Source organism: Neopsephotus bourkii, unplaced genomic scaffold, assembly GCF_033783945.1.
Source record: "Neopsephotus bourkii isolate Nb327-2 ecotype Australia unplaced genomic scaffold, CSIRO-AGI_Nbou_v1 NB_207, whole genome shotgun sequence".
NCBI lineage: Eukaryota > Metazoa > Chordata > Aves > Psittaciformes > Psittacidae > Neopsephotus > Neopsephotus bourkii.
In genome coordinates, this window is record NW_026900719.1 from 1,145,228 (window position 1) to 1,160,607 (window position 15,380).

The window sequence follows — 15,380 nt, forward strand, 5'->3', positions numbered from 1 at the left end:
CTGTTTAAGTTTTAACCCATTACCCCTTGTCCTATCACTACAGTCCTTAATGAAGAGTCCATCCCGGCATCCCTGTAGGCCCCCTTCAGATACTGGAAGGCTGCTATGAGGTCTCCACGCAGCCTTCTCTTCCCCAGGCTGAACAGCCCCAACTTTCTCAGCCTGTCAGTTTTAGCAGGCAGTTTAGAAAGGAGTCTTACCTTATCTTGTTTATTCATCAAATCCATCCAAATGTATTTGTTGAGTATTCCCTCTCTTCAACGCCCCCCCCAATCCACTGCCATCATCTAAGCAAGTTGCTGAGATCCTTGACCTTAAATATATTCACAAGACATTTCAATTAACTATTCCTTCTTCTGGGTCAGAGCACAGCAGCTTGGATGCATAACTGGGGAGGAAATACCAGTATTCTGACTTTATTGTAGCTTGTGTTTGCGTAGTGGATTGTTTGGGACCTTTTTGGGAAGGACGGGTGAGGAGATAGGCCTTTAATTTTAGGTCAGTGGAAACATAAAAAAAGTTTGAGATTATTGTCTCCCAGAAGCAAGAGTTGCCAGAATCTCTGACAGGGTCAATTGAAATACATGTAAATATAAGCAGGCAGTCCTACTGAAATGAATGGACAGCTTGCTCCAGCTAAGGTTTTGCTCTAGTATTTTGGTTTTTTTTAATTCTCTAAGCTTGCATGAAAATATGCTTATTCTTACACCCCAAAATAACCCTTTTTGTAGATGCCCTGCAGGCTTATAAACAGCTTAAAAGTTATTCTGAGAGCTGATGTTATTAGCAGCTGCAACTCTGTTTTGATTGATTGGTAGTGTGAAACCAAGAGCCCACCACTGAACCTTGTAGAGTAACACACATGCGTCAGTAGCTCCAAGTAAAAATGAGATCATACCATCATCCTTCTCCAGCCTCAGCTTCGCATTATACCCACTGCACATGCATTCTCTGGGTTGGTTAGTGTTGTTACCCTTTTGCTTTCACAGCAGCTGATTTCATTAATAAGTTCAATATATAGTACTTATGCAGACTTTTGTTTTCCTTTGCTTTTTTTTTTTTTTTGTATTTGCCACCTACACTGTGCAATGTGAAGGTAAGACTTTCATACAGTGAAGAGTGAACTGGGAGGGAAGAATGAAGATGCTTCTGATTTTACCTATTTTTAAAATATCTAACACTCCTTGTTCATTCTTAGCATTCAGATTTGCTAGGGGGTGAGGAGAGCAGGATGGTTGAGTAGTCAGGACACAACAGGTTGGTTTAAAGTCAGGGTTCATTTCCTACTTCTGCCATCAGTATTATTTTGAGACTATTAATCCTTATGTCCACAGTTCCCTTATGTGTAAAATGTGGATAGTAAGGTTTGTCTGAGGTGATTTTTTTTTTTTTTCAGGTAAAATATTTTATTTCTGTAATTTTTTGCTTTCGGCATTGAGCTTCGCAGTTGAAACAAGAATTCAAAGGATAAAAATATGAAACACTGGAGGGTAAAAGGCAAAAATCACGTAGTTGTCACTTGTAAAAATAATACTTTTTTTTTTTTCTTTTATGTATTCTTAACATCTGTATCTCCTATGCACAGTCCCCTTCACTCCCTGGAGTTATTTATTTCAACACCCTTCAAGAAAGAGAGTGAAATATTTGCCATAACACACTTAACTCAGATTAGCCCATATACCTCTGCCATGGTGATGTGCCTAAGTCTCCCACAGATGCAGCTATTTTAATATTTAGAATGTTTCACACCATAGCAGCTCTGAGCAGACAGTAAAGTATAAACGGAGCACAAAATTTCTGGCACAATTACTTTCTTGCCTTTATTTCTACTTGTTGAGAGGAGGGAATGTCATTACTGGAGCATCATGTATTCAAGTGTTAGTGTTTTAGGTTGGAATTAGTTGAGATGTATACTGAGAAGACTTATGGTAAAGGAGCTAAGCTACAGAGATTTTCATCTAGGGTTTTGACTTTATCAGTAATTAGGAGTGTTTGTGATCTTCTAAAGAACCCAGTTTTAGCACAAGCAGGAAACTTGATGGGTGATTTTAAGGTTGAAAAGGCATTTACTTTTGCTCACAAATGAGTAAGGATCAGTGAAAACTGAGTTTGTAAGTCATACAAAGCTTGACAAGCAGACCTCCTATCTTTAAAATTATTTGTAGTCTGTGGCAACTTTTCCTGTGGCTTTCAAATGGGCCTTGGATCTCGAGGCTTTACACTGTGGCTTTCAGGTAACTTTGAGATGTATACTTTCTGTGAAAGGAATCATTGTTTTCCAAATCCTTGCAGTTTTGAAACTGAAGTGTTTCTGAGCATAAGACACATGTTTGGTCCTGAGAGAGCTCAGGGAAGATGAGGTAGACTCTTAAAACCTCTTCACAAGCCAAAGGATGTGCTAGAAAAAGCTGGTTTGGGAGGTAGCCTTCTCTAGCAGCTCAGGAGTGGTATAAGCAGAGAAATCCAAGATCCAACAGATGGTTAAGTGTCTGTGATTCACTGTCACAGCTCAGGTTAGAGCAGCCTGAAGGCTGGTTTAATTTTTGTTTGCTGGGTATGATGACTAAGAGAGTGTGAGTAGTGAGGAAGACAGCAAGACAACATGTTTGAATCATTTCTTGGTTTCACTTTCAGCAGGTCTTCAGAGGCAGTATGTGAGACAGACCTGTAGGAACATGTTTATTTGTTGAATAACTTCAATCATTTCTTTCTTTTTAATCTAAAAAGCAGTAGAAAAGACTTTTACCACAAAATTTCAGGATTTTGTCATTGATTTTCAGTATGTTCAGCCCTCAAATACACGGCACAACAGAATTTCAGCTTACCAAAATTAAAAAAAAATAAAAAGTCTTCTTTGATGCTAAAATAATACCTAAGGCTTCTAAGTGCTTTTTCAGTTCCAAGTACATACTTTGGAATTTGGGGAAATGTGAGTTTGGCATAGCAAAATGAGGTATGACCCAGCCTTTTCAAAGTCATCGTATTTAATTTGAATATTCTTGTCTGTTGTCTAATTGATTTTTTCTGAAGTTCACAACAAGGGAAAATACCAATTTACACTGTAGTTTATAATTCTTTTCAGTGCTTTCCTGGGTTTCTTAATTTTTTCTCTCTCTTCTGAAATCTTATTTCATTTATTTTAGACTGATTTAGAGAAATATCTTGGTGCTTTTTTCTTAGTCCCCAAGATCTGAGGACAAGACCTAGACTTACAAGACCAGTGAGTGTTCCTTTTCTATGCCAAAAGGTACCCAAAATAATTTTCCCTGACTGTTTTCAGTAATAATGGTGGTTCACTAGTCTCAGTATCAAGTTTGATGCTAAGGCTGATATGAACTGAAACCAGGTAAGTTGCCATGCTTACTAAAATAAGCTTGCCACACAGCATTAAAAAAGATTTTTCACCATTGAATCCTAGTGCTTAATTCTTACTGTATCTTTATGTTCCCTCAACAATTCCAATAAATTCAGTATTGGATTGTATCTGCTGTACAACAATAAAACATAATATACAGATGGATTTTTCTGCCCCCAAAGAGCTGTATGTTTCTCAAACACTGTATATAGAGTCCTCCATGATAGTAATCTTTGCTCAATTTCTTCTGTTGCCTGTAGACTGATTTTCTTATTTCTGCTTTTTGCATGGTGTCTATGGCCATTTTAAATAAAGCAGAAGGAGCTAGACACTTATTTCCACATTAAGTGTCCATCAAGGATCATCTCTTCACTGGCGATTCTTGGAGGGACTTTGCTGCTAAAGGGCATTTGAGGCTCAGGTAACTCATCTGGTGATGAATCAATGACTTGTTTTTAACAGCTGGTACAGCTGTATAAGTTGTAATAGCTACAGTTAACTGGAAGTCATCTGATGCCAGCTTTGTGAGAGAGTTCAGTGGGACTTGCATCTAGCTCATAGGTGTAAAGCAATGTATCACTCAGTGATACAGAGAGAACTCCTGCTGTTTTCAGTCTAAATAAGCATAATACCATCACTGGTAGCTGTCCCGCTGGGGTATCTCTGCTGTAAGGTAGTCTTTCACAGAGGAGGGGCACAGACTGTAAGTCAGTGACCTCTCCTGCTAGATTGGTTAGGAGTACTACAAGGCATTGGTCAGCACTGCTCAGGGCTTAATATGTTACTCATACAGTTAACCTATTTTGTGTTGTTAAATGGAAGCAGTTGCCACCATTGAGCAGTACACTGGGTTGTTGTCCCACTGTGGCTAGTCTGTGTTGCTGCCTACACCTTATTCCCTGCACTCTAGGGTAGCGTGTAGATTTTGTGACTGCATAAGAGCTCACAGAAACCTTCAGGAAAGCTTTAGGGGTTTACTTTGGCTATGCCTTTCTTGCAAATTTGGCAGGAAAAAGCTGCTTCGCATTATTCCTGCAGTGAATGGGAGTGGAGAACAGGCCTGAGGAGATGCAGAGCTTTACCAGTTACAGAAGGAACTGAAGTTTGTGCATAAAGCTAGAGCAGTTAGTTGTCTTCAACACTAAGGGGGATTCATTAACATTATGCATTTGGTGACCCTCTTTGGTACAGAGAAAATGACCAGCAGGGACATGTAAGGAGGAGTAAAGCTTTTTTCCATGGAAGCAGCAGTGTTATGATGCTGCTTCTTGGTTTGGATTTTTTTTTTTTTGTTAGTTTGTTTTTAAACCCACTTCCAAAATGTTCCCTATTCAGATTTGTGTATTTTTGTTCTCTGTTTGGAGAAAGAGGAAATCTATCTCATAATACTACCATTTGTATCCTCAGGAGTTCTGATTAACTTGTTTTCTTCTTTCAGAGAGTAACATAAAAGTCTTTTGCCAAGACAGATGGGGTTTTTTTTATCATATGCATTTGGTACAGCACCTTGCTAAATAAGGCAGAGATTCCCACTTGGCACCTCTTCATGCTGTCCTAACAGAAACATGAATGCTGTCTAAAACTTTTATTTTGAGGTTTTAAAACAGTCCTCTTCCTCAAAAGTTTGTTTCTTCTAATGATGGGTCTAATGATCAGTCTCTCACTAAGATGCTGGTTTTGATCAGCAGATTTTCATTGGTGTGGATAAATTACCTGGTTGGTTAATGTCTGTTAAAAAATCCTGTATTTTTAGAAACTTTACTTAATAAATGTATACTTCAGTAGCACAGCTCATCATGATTATTTGCATTCCTCTGTGTACAGTATCAGCTCTTTGTCAAGTTGATCCCTTTGTCAAACGAAGTAGGAATTCTGGATGTGGAGTCAGTCTGTGTATATCCCCTTACCCAAAAATAAGCAACAGATGCATTTGCTTATGCAGGGTTCTGGCAAATGCCTGCTATCTTCCCCTGCAAAACAAACAGATCATTTCCGTAAGCACTCTAGGTATGAAGCTTCTACCCTGTTTGAAATGCACACCATTCTTATATGAAGGGGTATAAATCAATCTTCACTTTAGGAGCATGGCATTCCTCCAAATAGATACTTTTTAGGTGTGCTTAGTTTGACATGTAATGGGTTATATTCCACACTCCAAATATGAAAAGTTTCTTCCCAGGATATGGAAATAGACTAACTTGGGATGCAAGCAGGAGACCTGTTAGACTGAGTCAATGGTCTGCTCTAAGAGAAAAGAAGGGAGAATGCCTGGACTGCATTTATGAACAAATAGAAGTTAAACACTTGTGTCAGTGCTTCAAGCCTTATTCTTTTTTAACCTGAACCTTTTTTATCACAGCAATCTAAAGAACAATGGCTCTTAGAAATGGATATAAGAATCAACAGCAGAACAGTAGCTATGGTAGTGCACACAGCTATAATTAACTTCAAAGGGAATTAAGTTTATGCATCAGTTGGCAACAGGGTGGGGACTTTGCCTCTTAGAATAAGATAAAACTGAAGGTGGCATTTCTAGTCACATTTCTTATGTGGTTAAAGCCCCTTCTGTTCCACTGTGTTCCATAATCCTTGCTCATCTCCATAAACTTCCTTCTTTTAACTGCCATTAAGCCGGTCCTAGGAAGCTTTATTTTTCACAGATCTGCCACATATACTTTATTTTCCCCTTGCCCTCTTTATTTTCTAGCCTTAGTGCTAGGGACTTTTATCACTTGCCTTTTGTCAGTTGATTGCTGATTCATTGTGTAAGTGTAATCAGGCAAAGTAAAACTGGTAATTGCATTACCAGTAACCCCTTTCTTCCATTCTGAGATACTTCTACCATAAGTACTCATACCTATTTCTGCCAGTTCATTACACACTGATGTAACTACTCTCTCACAGGTTTTTTAGAAGTGTATGTGTACATATGTACACATTTCATTAAAATATTAAAATATGGTCACCCATATACTAAGTTGATATAATGCAAGTTGTATTTGCAAAGAATCTATGAAAATAAAGGTATTTTCCTAGTTGTTACTTTAGTTAGGCTACCTATTTCTTTTGTCTAGTGAGAGGACTTTTTAACCTTTACACTTGATTCAGAATTTAAGATTAGTTGAAGGTTGCAGTTAAAACTTCTGTATTCCTTTCATACCTATTCATGTGATACAAATTTTCTCTTGAATGTCTCTTACATGAGTACGGCGGGTTGGGTTTTTTATTTCTTCATGCTAAATTTAATCCCTTAGACTATATAGGCAGTTTGTCAAATTTTAGCATGTCACTGTTCTGTTCAACTTTGTGAATACCAGAATGATTTCTTAATTTCCATGTGTTTCTATCGTATGTACATTAGAGGCAATAATGAAAATTCTGCATAAGAACTTCCATTAACTTCAACAAGTACACAATCACAGATTATCTCAAGTTGGAAGGGACCTATCAAACCCAACTCTCTGGTTCATGCAGGACTGTCTAAAACTAAACCATATGACTAAGAGTCTTATTCAGACATTCCCTGATGAGCCTGTCCCAGTGACCAACCACCCTCTTAGTGAAGAACCTTTTCCTAAATTCTAATCTGAACTTCCCTGATGAAGCTTTATTCCATTAGGATATGTCTGAACAACTGAAGGACATTGCTGTCAATTCTAAACCTTCCTTCACTTTCCACTTGCCTTTTTATGTTTTTCTTATGCATGGCCAAACTTTGCAGGTCATTTTCCTGTAAATAAAAATCTCAGTTTTAAAATTGCTGTTTAAGTACGGTACTTCACCTATTTCAGTGGGTCCAAATTCTTAAAAATCTGAATTACGTATTGGATGGAAAAGCTCACAGCTTGAGGAACATAGCTTTTTGGTATATTTAGATGCCTTGTGAGACTGTATGAGCAGGCTTGATAGCTGTCTTCCAGTTATATACAGGTGTACTCCATATGGATATAGGAGTAAGCCTGTCTTTTACAGACGAGCAGAAAGGTGTCCTCTATTTTTCCTGTTTCGGTGTGTTGTATTGAAGTGTGCTTAATCTGAAATCTATGTCTCTAACTTACTCTATGTACAGCTTTAAAGAGAAGGAAATTGTTCAAATTAAAAGGGCGTAATTTAAAAGGACATTTTATTTTTTTTATTTTTTTTTTCCCTGCATGCTTATTGAGGGAAAACCAAACTGGCAGAAGGCATTCTCTGTAGACAGGCTTTGAGGGGATAAGATCATCATGCCTTTGTTTGTCATACAGAGGATAAACCAGCTTCCTAACCTTTTTTGGGTGATTTTTCAATAGTGACACTCCTAAACTGACCCCACTGTTTAAAATAGCTTCTCAGATTGCAAAAACTTATTTACCTAATCCAACAGCTGTCACCTAAGCCAGTAACCCTGTTTCACTCTCCAGCCAAACTGTGGTCTTGCTTTCTCCCTTGCTTTGACCTTGCTACTTACCGCCCATTCAGGTCACTTTGACAGCAAAACAGACAATGATGGTTCTTTATTTTAATTCCCCACCAGTTTAATTTTCTTAGAAAAATGCCCATTTCACTGCTGAGAAGGCAGGGCAACAGCTGGCTGGTGGGTTGGAGGATGGTAGCTTCTCCTAGGACTTGAAGTCAGAATGTCTTGTCCTACTTAGAATGGGCTGATCTCTTCCAAAAGAGTTTCAGTGTTTGTAAAGTTCTCTTTTACCTACTACTTGTCTTCCTGCCAGCTTGGTCTACCCAACTTTACAATCTGATCTGAAACATATCATTGAGATGGATACTTATGAGCCAGCTACCATAATTCAAAAGAGCTCGCCTCTAGTCAGATTTCTTCAGATGCAGAATTCCCTGGAGTTTCAGCAGCAGTTTTGATAGAGCAAGTGATACTGAATGAAGTCTATAGTTTACAGGGCTAATTAGCCCATCCTTTGATTTGGCTCAAATACTCCAGCAAAATTTTGCTGTTGGATACACATGTGTAATTACAGCTGGAGATGGCAGTACTGGAAGAAGCCATCTCAAGGCAAAATTGGCTTTATTAATATTTTTATAAATTAAAGCTCGAGATTCTTTACTCTGTTTCTTACTATGCTTTTACACTTTTCCAAGATATAATCTACATCCAATACAGGCCTTTGTATCCAAGATTTTTACTCTTGATTTTCCCAAAAGACTTCAGTGTTTTTCCCAGCACTGTTAGCAATCAGAATATCTCCCAGAATGACAGATTTTACTTCCAGCTGTGTTCTACAGTTGACTTGAAAAGACTTAACTCATGCAGAACAAGTGTCTTATGTTCCAGCAGAATTACTTAAGTGACTTCCTTTCTTTATTCAACTCTTCGTTCAAAGAGGATTCGTATGCCCCACACACCACAAATTCTGTCTTTAATTCAGAAGCCAAATTGACATCAAACAGGAATGAAAAGCCCCTCTGCTGTCCTTGCCAGCAGTGCAGTGAGCTTTCAGCTCAGGGGAACTGTGATACCCAAAAAACTTCTTAGAGGCCACTTGCTCATCAGCTCTTCCAGCTGCCTGCAAGAGCAGCCCACAGAGCAGTGCTGCTGGATGCTGGAAAAGTCCCATTATGATAAACTATGAATGACAGTAGTACCTGCTGTTCCTGTACCTGATGCACTTTGAATTCACCTAGAGTATATTTGAGGGACTTGGTACCTCCTGCAAATTCCCCTTTCATAAATTATTGCTAATTGGAAATAGCTTAATGTTCAGTGCTGCTGAGAATCACAATTCCCATTGAAGCCTGGGAGTGTACTTGCAGCATTAAGTAGGTCTCCCAGCAATGCTTGTGGATTAGGTCCCTGGTTCTAATTTAGTTCCTGTATTTTTTTGCCTTTGTGAGTAGACATGCTAGTGTAAGAAAAATATTTCATTTTCAAATCTTTTGTGGCTTTGTCTTTTAAAAGTACTGCATGTGCTGTCTTTTTACATAGTTAGTGAATGTTCTTTTCTCCTTTCAAGTGAATGAAAGAGGATCTAAGTAAATTCTGTAAAGGGCTCATGTCGGAGTGACTGCTGGAAAAGTGTCCCTGTAGCACTTCTACATCAGATAAATGCTGTAAACTGAAGCAGCTAATAAAGCTAGTCATCTTTTGGTTTAATATTTCAAGAATGGGATCTTTTCCAAACACTTATTTTGCTCTTTTTCATTATTAAAAATATAAAGAGCCAAGCTGTAAATCCCAATCCATTTCCTTACCCTTGTGTTTTGCTCCTTCTGATCCTTTCCCCAGATGTCAATGAAAGATCTTAGTAGCTTTAAAAGAATGCAAAACTTACTTTGTATTTGTTTTGTTGTTTTTTTTTTCAGGGGGAGGAGGAGGGTAGGGGAAGATTCTTTGCAGATCATGATCTCTTTTTACCTTACCTAACTCGCCTTTCATACTATGCTTGATACAAATCCCTAGCAGTGGAAAAAAATACGATTTTGATACATGAAGTAGCTGGATACCAAACAAGTTACAGTGATTTTTCTATTTTCAATTAGTTTAGATAAAAAATAACTATGTTCTCTGAAGAAAATAAAATGAGATGTTTCCTAGTGCAACTGACTGCCGCAGAACCAGAGGGATGGAATGGGGGAGACAGACAAAGGACAGAACCCACAATACAAATTTTCCCTTCTTTATTTTTGTCTTTGTCCAACCAGTTGCAGTTGGACAGTGGATGACATAGAAGTGATGGCTGTGATGTGTCAGTAGCTGATGAAGAGCTATTTTGCTATTCAAGGGCCATTCAATTCCATATTGTTTTTCTGCCCAGTTGTTCCTGTCATTCAGGTTATTATTGCAGTAAATGTTAAAACAATGCCACCTGATGCTGCAGCTCACTTGATATATTTAACTTGATTTATTGTGTTCCATTGTCAGGATCCTTTGAGGGACAATTACAGCTACCATTAGCAATTTAAACAATGTGAAAACTTACCTATTGGCATCAATAAACATCCCCAACTCCTAATTTTTAGATCAGTTGCAGCTATTTATTGAAGAATACTATGAAGAATCTTTTTTCTTGGGCCTAATGAAAAGATAACAGACCAAATCCAAATATTTTATGCCTCTCTTTTCCTCTCCTCTGTCCCCTCCCATATCTGCGCATTTTGGCAAATCATGGGACAAGCAAAGCAACAGAATGAAAAGATTCAGTCTCTTGAGTATTTGCTATTGCCTACAATGCAAAGCCATGCTCTGGTTGGCTGGGGGACACTGCTAACACTTCACCTCATCCCTCAAGGCTTCCAAGTTCCTTTACTCTCAGGTGCCATAAAGAAAATTAAACCTTTTTTAAGGTTTTTACATTGATCTGGTGTCTATGATTGACATTGATCTGAATGTCAATGCATTTCCCTTTTCAAATAGAAATCATGTGAGTCTCAGTTCAGGAAGAAGTAGCTTAGTCTGTGGTGAGGGGCTGTTTATTAGGAAATGGATTACCTCATCTCAGGTTTTCTCTGTCCAGTTCAAATAGTTTTACATCCTTTATCACACACTGAGGCAGAGCTAAGGCACTTAAAATTTTTCCAGTATCCTAGCCTGTTATACTTGTCTTTGCTTGCTTTTCTTGCACCTGAAAAGGTAATTTCACTGAAAGCATTGTTGAAATGGAAATTTCGGTGTGAAAGATGTTGAGTTTGATGAGTTAGCATATATTTAGTAGACTGTACAGCTCAGTCTTAGTGCATAAAGATGGTGGGGTAGAGGAATTACATAAACAAAGTAGCAAACAGACTACAATGGAGTTAATGCTGAATAGGGATTTTGCAGCTGGTGGGGGAGGTGCTGTTTATTTTGAGCTAACTCATACTTTGTTAATTCAGTTACTGGCAATTGGTCTGGGATTTGAGTCTCTCGCTCTGACTCATGAAAACTTAATTTTGCATGACAGAAATGCAGAGCGATGAGTATGTGTTTCAAATTTTGAGAAAGCTGCTAAGGAGGACCCCATCCTGTGCTAATGGAAGTCCTGCTGCTACTCTTGTGAAGTGGGAAAAGCAAACCTGAGGAAGGGGTGCATGGGTAAGTCCTCCCATTAGCATTATCTAGCAGATAGCATTTTGTGCCAGGCTCATTTCCTGCTAATGCCTTCCCCTGTTCTTGGTTTGTTCTTCTTCCCTTGGTATAAAAGGAGTCTTTTATTGCTCATTACTGTGGTCCATGCCCACTCATTAACCTTGCACTTGGTTATCTTGTGGTAGCACACACAAATTACAAAGTAGGCTCATTCTTTTAGTTTTTAAAGGTTACCAGAACCCCTGGAGTTCTTGCCACTGAAGTGACAGGGTGCAACAACAATATTGCAGCATTTCCACAATCTTAATATTTTTATGTACGAGCCTTGCATCTGTTGCATCTTGCTGAACTGGTGTGGTTTATCATCTTCTGTAATATACTCAAACCATGTTATGGGGTGATGTACATTTGAGAGCATTTTCTAAGCATAATTCTGAATTTTTGGCTATTATGCCAACTTCCATAAAATCAAGAGATTCGATATCAGCTAATTAATATGAAAACTAGAGAGCTCTACATGAAATGTGTCTGGTCTGAAAGGGGTACGTGTAGAAGAAAGGTAAACCTTTTGCAATCTGTTGCTTACCTGTTTCACAGAAGCACTGTAGGTGTTTATTTGGGCCCTTAACTTTGAAATTAATTTGAACTACATGCATAAAATATTGTAAAAATCCCAGCAATGAGGTCAGATGCTAACTTGTGGGAGCACAACTTGAGGGATGCCAATCTGAGGTCGTTCTGCAATTTCAGTTTGGAAGGTTTTATTTTTAGTTTTGGGATTCTCTGTGGAACCTCCAAGGCTTTTGTATTTTTGTTTTCCAGTTACTGTCATATTTTCCTGTGTTTGTTTACCTTTTTGGTGGCACTGTCTAGTCTACTCACTGCAACGAAGTAAATCGAAGTCAAGCGCTCTGCTCAGTGAGGACTCTGCCATGTTGATTCCTCTGATTTTCCTCCCTTGCACTTGACAGTGTGGATTACTAGCAAACTGTTCCCTTCTGCATCTGGCTCTGTGGCTATGCCCACCCCGGGCTTCCTTCATCTTTTTTGCCTCAAATGATGCTGCAACTTCTGTGAAGAAACTTGTCATAAGAATGTAAGAAACAGGAAATGATTAGTCTTGATGCTGCTCTCTACTGGTTTCTGTTGCACTTGCTGTTCTGATTTTCCTGTCCATCACTGTTCCTATTTTACTTGCTTAAGTTCCAAGGTTTTTGGTTCTTTTTTTTTGTCTAGTTCCTCATTTTCTCAAGTACTTCTTAGAATAATACCCTTGAAAGTATACACCATCCAAATGTGATCATGCATGCGTTCACTAATCCTTAGTGCATATTAGCTTACTGAATCATTTCAGTCACTCGTGATAAAAATATATAATGCAAACATCTGCCTTTCTAGATTCTCAACAAGAGACATAACCTGGTCTTATTTGTATTGGTGTGAATCCAGAATCCTTTATATCCATTACTGGCTTTACTATAAATTGACTCTGTTTTTAAATGGAATCAGGGTTGGGTGAGTTGCCTATTGGCTTTTCATTTTAAAGGATGTTACTAGACTAATAGGGATTTCACAAATGCTGTTTTCACAGGTGGGAGCACCCTGGCAATTTTTGCCTAATGAAGTTCAACACTGACAATGTGAAGCATTCTTTTAGGTTACAGTTGGCTGATCCTGCCTTTGGAAATATAATCCTGGCTTACCTATGTTGTGAAGTTGCGCTTTTAGCACATTCGTTACATTTTGTTTCCAGTTATGTTCAGATAGCATTGTAGAGGACTAACTTGGAGCAGTATTTGGCTCCATTCTTGAGACAATATAGGTATAACTTGAAGCATAATTTGAGATGTACTGTCCTATTACTAAGACACTTATTTTAATAATTAAAAATATTTAACAGACTATCTGTGACCTCCTATAGGATGCCTCCTAATGCCTCACAATTTTCTGTATATGTAAACAATAAAATAATAATACTTGAATGACCTTTTCAGATTTGAAAGATTAAATAACAGCAAGTAACAGCAGAGTGTATTATTAAAATCTCACTTCTCAGTGAGACAGCACATCAGAAGAAGAAGCTAATATTCTAATAGCTCTCCTCCTATGTGGCTGTCAGGGAATCAAACAAATGAAGAAAGAGGTGCTTATCTGGTTTTGCTCATGGTATAAGGGTCCCTAAAGAACATAGTTTTGGTGGTGTAAAATCAGGGTAAATGAAAATGTAGACTTGGTAGTGCTTGGGGTGTTGGGTCTTTTGGGGAGACATCCTTGTGATCTGTTTCCCGTGGCTTGCAGGGAAGAGCATGAATCTAGGTGGGAACAAGGAAAGAAAATTGTTCCTGAGAGATATGGCTGATTCTCTGAATAGATTAACAGGATGGGTAATTAAAGTTATTGAGTGCTATGTCTGTTAAAGCAAGAACAGTCCATCTTTTTCAGTCAGTTCTGCATTATTCTAAATAAACATTTATGTGGCTTTGACTCTGTACAGTCATTTAAAAACAACTGGTTTAGCTTTTGATGTAGGGCTTGTGAAGCTTCTAGAGAGGGAGATAAGGTGAGCGTGTGAGGCAGATGGTATTCATCCCACAACATGCAGGATCTATATACATATTCTTGGGCTCCACCTACAGGCAAATTAATGCTATGTCTAAGAATGGATTGGGTTTTGTGGGCACCATGCCCACTGCTAGCGTTGCTTGTATATTTTCACAGCATGGTTATGTTAAGAGTGGTGTTCTGGGGACTGCTACTCGCTGTTTCTCAGCATAGCCTTGAGCATTGTGCTGATAACTTTCTACTGCTGGCAGTGTTGCTTCTGGCACATTCAAGGCTAGCTTGGGTATCTGTGTCTGACTTTTTACTGTTGCATATGATTGTGCCCAGTCTTGACTGGTTTGCTCTGGGAACAAGTGCAATTTTAGAAGGTGCCTTGTACAGGTTGCTTAATTATTTTTTTTTCCTTCCTTTGCTGTGCGTGAGTTAAAAATAATGCTTTTCAAATTACTTTGAAAATTTAGGCACAAAGGGTGCTCCATAAAAGCCTCAGCATGATTAAATGAAATAGCCTACACAGTAATGGGTGTACAGATAGGGGTGTAATGTCCAGCTGGACTGTGTTCAACTAAATTTAGAGGAACTGACTTTTGGGAGGGGCACTGCAGTTCTTTTTAAATTGTATGGTTGTTCTTAGACATAGTCTTAAAGGCTCAAAATGTGATCTGACTAACTGCAATTTTCTTTAGATTTCTCCCATCTACATCCTTTTGGACAAGTTTCCTTCCTCTTTTCCATTTCCACCATATGCATGTATACTTAAGTCAGACAAGACAGGAAGGAAGGGGGAAGGTCAAGCTTTTACGAGTTGTCTTCTCAGGCTGGTATAAAGAACCCCCAGGTGTATTTTATGTCTTCTACTATTGAGTACCTGACTGAGGAGGTTAATAAGAGTGATACCCCTGCCACAGGCGCCCCCAGAGCACTGGCGAAGGACTAGTTAGTAAATCCTTCTGCTCCAAGTCACTAGAATATGTTCCTGCTCAAGGCAAACAAGGGAAGGGTAAGAGAAAATGAGGGGTTATCCCTGGGGTTTGTCTGCTCACTAACTGCACAGCTGCTGTGCTATCTGCTTCATCTGAGCAGATGCTGAATTACTATTCTAGGGCTTCTGAGGATTATCATCTTTCTTTTTTCATCCTTTCCCCCTCCCCCAAGATAAATACTCTATACCTTACCCTTGTCTTTTTCCCTGGTACTTTAAGGATTGAGCAGTGACCTGTCTCCAGACCTAAGAATTTGAAGGAAGATTCAGCTTGCATTGTTGGAATCTTCTATTATAGATGCTGGAAATACCATAGCTTTGACTTTTTTTCTGTAATTGCCTCAAATTTGTTTAGTTGTTGCTATAAAATGTACGCTTAATATAGACTGCTATACCCAAGGCTTGTTCTCTGTTAATCAGCGGCAAACACACTAAGCCAATGTGGATTATGTGTGTAGAGAAAAATC

At 38.6% G+C, this 15,380-nt stretch overlaps 1 protein-coding gene across 20 annotated transcripts in view; it reads left to right on the plus strand.

Moving 5' to 3' along the window:
• Nucleotides 1–15,380, plus strand: part of LOC133207434 (poly(rC)-binding protein 3-like) — a 496,208-nt gene that overhangs the window by 154,899 nt on the left and 325,929 nt on the right. The window contains exon 1 of one of the 20 annotated variants that reach the window (XM_061344329.1): nt 11,191–11,375. The exons of the other annotated variants lie outside the window; for them this stretch is intronic. The gene's annotated coding sequence lies outside the window, so the exon portion shown is untranslated. Of the gene's footprint in view, nt 1–11,190; nt 11,376–15,380 lie in introns of those variants that run through there. 20 annotated transcript variants of the gene reach the window in all.